Below are 4,617 nucleotides of genomic sequence, written 5' to 3'. Positions count from 1 at the left end.
TGTGTGTGTGTGTGTGTGTGTGTGTGTGTGTGTGTGTGTGTAAATAATCACTTTTCTGTAGAAATGATTTATCTTTAGTATGAAAATAGCCGATATATTTTACGTGTGTTTATTCTATTTTACTTACAGATGAATTCATTGAATTCATTGACAAAAATTTTGATTCCAATTATTGCCATTCCCACTGTTTTTGGGGAATTTGATGTAGCTTCAGGTACGTTTCAATATTCTGAAACTTCTAAGTTTTTTTTTTTTATCTGTATCGTTGAACATGCTGGGTTTATACGACTCTGACATGCGAAATCTTTGTCTTTTTACCCTGTTCACTGTGGCACAAAAAAAAATCTTGAGTTACTATTCTAAGTTTTAAAAAGATTGGAGATAAAACTTAAATGACTTGATATTAAGAAAAAAGAAAGCATTTACATTTCAATCTTAATTATCCCTTCACAAGACTTAACAGTGCCCCACGACATAATTACAGATCTGTGAGTAGAATAATGTTTACTATATTCTGAAGAAAGTCAGCAACTTAAACGACAGATATGCTTCTATTGCAAATTTCGCAGAAACCTGTCTCTACTATGGACAATTATCATCTAATTTTATATCTGTAGGTACTTTAAACAGTGTACTTGCCAAGTGCATATCATCCTAATTTGATTTACTACATTATATTTCTCCACTCTTTTACTCATGTTTGAAATTCCAGAGACCATAGATATGATTTTTTTTTCTACATATTTATTATGCATTGTTTCACTTTAAAAGTTTCTCTTAATCCATGAAGATGCAATATTTACTAACATGCACAAATAATACTCAATATCTGGCTGGATTAAATTCTCAGAAATTGCAAGTATGGGAAATCTTAAAATGTGTCTACTGTTTCAAAGAAATAATGCTTCTCCCTCTTTTGCAGAATGTAACGGATGTTACATGACAGGAATATGTATTTGTAATGGTTCAAGTGGCATACTTAGAACGATGTATGAATGTTTGGAAGTAGAATGCCTCCACAATGATATAAAAATTCATAAATCGTGTAAGTGAAAACTAACTGAAGTGCTGTTTCCATTCACGTTATTCATATTCTAGACAATTTAATATCGGAAATCGTTTCTAAATGCAACTTAAATAGTTTCTGTGATTTTTTTTTTGATTTCATCTTTTAATATGTGCTGCTTGAATTCTTGAAATTATATTTTGAAATATGCTTTTAGTGTTCATAAATTGTTATATTGGTGTAAGTGTGAGAAATTAAGACGAGGAATAAACATACAAAGAAAGAAATTCTAGATTTATTCAATTCTCAGTTAAATATACTGCACAAACGTATTTTGTATGAGTGATGGTAAGTTTCGAGACAAGTAAAGAGAATTTATTACATCTGCAAGTTTTACACTGATAGTGAGGTCTTAACAGAACAATCTGAAGAAATAACTAAGAGAGGACACACTAAAAAAAGGAAGAATGTCTAACTCTGTCACGCCGTATTCTTGCTACAACGGGTATAGGTTAAATGTCATCTTCGCAGGATTCTCAGTAAAACAATAATGAACAACAGATGCAGGAAAAGAAGATGCAACCAATTGTCTCCATTTGTTTGCCTACAATCGTTACTCTTGAGCTGTATAAACAACCATTTATATTTTTGCTCATGTGCCCAGGTGGAAGGCAAAGTTAGACATAGGTGCTCTGGTCTGAGAGGATTAATCATTTAATTATCAATCAGACCACTAAACCTCACGATATTTAGGTGGTGAGAATGATAACTCTTTAATCCGTACTTTTAGATGAGGTTTTGCAACGGAAGAGAATGAAAATAACTGGAAGTTAAACGGAGTTTAACGGAAGTTAAACGAAAGTTAAACGGAAGTTAAACGGAAGTTAAACGGAAGTTAAAGGGAGTTTAATGGAGTAGACATTAATATTTCAGTGTTTGCAACATTGTAAGATGAAACTTCTCACTAACTTCGTCTATGCAAACAATATCTTTCACACGGGCGCATGCACACACAACTGATGTTGGTTTATTTACGTCGCTGTTACTTAACGGTTCAGGAAAAGTGACCGATAGAATAATTACCAGGCTTAAAAAAAAATTATTGGGGTCGATTCATTCAACTAAAAATTCTTCAAGGTGGTACCTCAGCACGACCGCAGACAAACGTGTGAAACAGATGAATGATAATGTGCATGTGTGTGTGTGTGTGTGTGTGTGTGTGTGTGTGTGTGTGTGTGTGTGTGTGTGTGTGTGTATGTGTGTGTGTGTTTGTGTGTATGAAGGAGCACTTCGTCGGTTACGATAAAGAGGGTCCCAGCTGATACGATCAATGGAACAGCTTGCTCGTGAAATTAACGTGCAAGTGGCTGAGCACTCCACAGACACGTGTACGCTTAACGTAGTTCTCAGGGAGATTCAGCGTGACACTGAGTGTGACAAGGCGGGCCCTTTGAAATACAAGTACTACTCATTTTTTACCAGCTGAGTAGACTGGTGCAACGTGAAATAAAGTGTCTTGCTCAAGGACACAACGCGTCGCTGGGAATTGAACTCACGACCTTACGATCGTGAGTCAAATGCCTTAACCACTAAGTCACGTACCCTCACTATGTGTGTGTACACACACACACACACACACACACACACACACAGATACATATATATATATATATATACGAAATGGTGCTGAAAAGTTCCTGGTTTTGGGTAATAGAAATTACAGGAAGATGGTTAATTATGATTTTATTCAGCATATTACCCTCTCAGATTCACACACTTATTGCAACAGTCCTTCAGTTTTTCTAAGATCTCTAAAAGAACTCGGAAGGTTGGGCCTCCGGCCAGGCCTTTCGCGATACCCTTAAAACCAGGAACTTTCGAGCACCCCTCATACATACATTAATATTTTGCTTAGGCATGGCGAGACTAATATCCTGGTGTAGGATCCAATATACGTATAGTATATAACATAATGTTAGATAAGTATAGAGTGGTAATAGGATAAAGAGATGACAACGGAAAAACAGAGGTTATGTAATCAACTTCATTAACTTACACATGTTTCTGCTATAGGATGTGATGGACTCTTAGCTGAGTACCTGGATAACATCCGATAGCTTCATCAGAGCCTTGAATATGAAGTGCACTTTATTTGAGAAAATTATATTTTTCACACCATACAGGCGTTACAAGTGAGAAAGTTGATACCTATGGAAAGACCAGCCCAAGAGTAGAAAAAAGTATACAAATATACGCATGCGCATACACGAGTGAAAAGGAAAAGAAAACTTGCGCAGATATAGTCACGCAGAAAGAACAGAGATATATGGGTAGATGCACTCACGTACACACGCACACACACACACACGTGCACGCACGTACATATATACATGGAGGCGCGTGCCTTAGTAGAAGGTCTTTCACTCGTGATCGTAAGACTGTGGTTTCGATTCCTGGCCGGGCGTTGTATTCTTCCGCAAAACATTTCATTTCATGTTGCTCCCGTCCATTCAGATGGCAAAATATGTGTAATCTCGTAACGGACCGGTTTCTCGTCCAGTGGAAGAATAATACGCCACAGAATCCGGAAAACCGGCCTATGAGTTCGTGGTTCGAAAATAACCTTGGATTATATAGGTTGTCCGGAAAGTTCTGAGCGGTTTTTAATATGTAAAATAGGATATAAATAATTGACCTTTCAATTAATTTTATTCAATGAAATATTTTCCAGTGTTAGTAATGACTTTTGCCCATCTATCAGACAATTTAAATATTCCATCAGCATAAAATTTTACTGGTTTTGAAGAAAGTTATCTAGATGCATTTTGACTCCATTTAAATCGTTAAATGTTTTTTCTTGCAATCAGTTATGTAGAGACAAAAACAAGTTGTAGTCGGATGGCGCAATATCAGGAGAATATGTTGGACAGGGTAAGAGATCCTAGCCAAGTTCACGTAACTTTGCTCAAGTAGCCAAAGACATATGTGATCGGGCATTGTCTTGTTGGAATACTAACCCTTTCCTGTTAGCAATCTCCCGTCTTAATTATTTGATTTGTTTGGTTCAAATTAGCCAGCTGACGACAGTACACATCAGAATTGATGGCCTGATTTTGTAGGAGCAGCTCATAATAAACAATGCCTTTTATGATCCCACCAAACACAATGCATAGCTTTTGTGACATGGATGTTCGTCATTGGTTGTTGTTTTGAGACATCCTTACGCAAACTCCAGGATCTTTCTCGCACTAAGTTTTCGTATGCAATCCATTTTTCATCTCCAGTCACAAGTTGTTTCAAAAAAGGCATGCTTTCATTCCGTTTCAAAAGCATATCACAAACCGAATACCGGTCCAAGCAATTCTTTTATGAGAGTTTGTGAGGAACCCATACATTATAGCGAAAAATGCGTCCTAGTTTCATTAGGTGTTCATGACCCGTATTTTTAGAAACTTCCAACTTCTCTGCTAGTTGTGATATTTGAGTTTTCTTCGAATTTTGCCTTCAAAACATCCAATTTTGAAGATCTTCCACTGCGACTGTCATCTTCCAAGCTAAACTCTCTAGCTTTAAATTGTGCAAACCACCTTCGAACAGTTCATTCACCTACA

This window comes from Octopus bimaculoides, chromosome 6, assembly GCF_001194135.2.
Source record: "Octopus bimaculoides isolate UCB-OBI-ISO-001 chromosome 6, ASM119413v2, whole genome shotgun sequence".
Taxonomy (NCBI): Eukaryota; Metazoa; Mollusca; class Cephalopoda; order Octopoda; family Octopodidae; genus Octopus; species Octopus bimaculoides.
Note: the sequence above shows the minus strand (reverse complement) of the source record.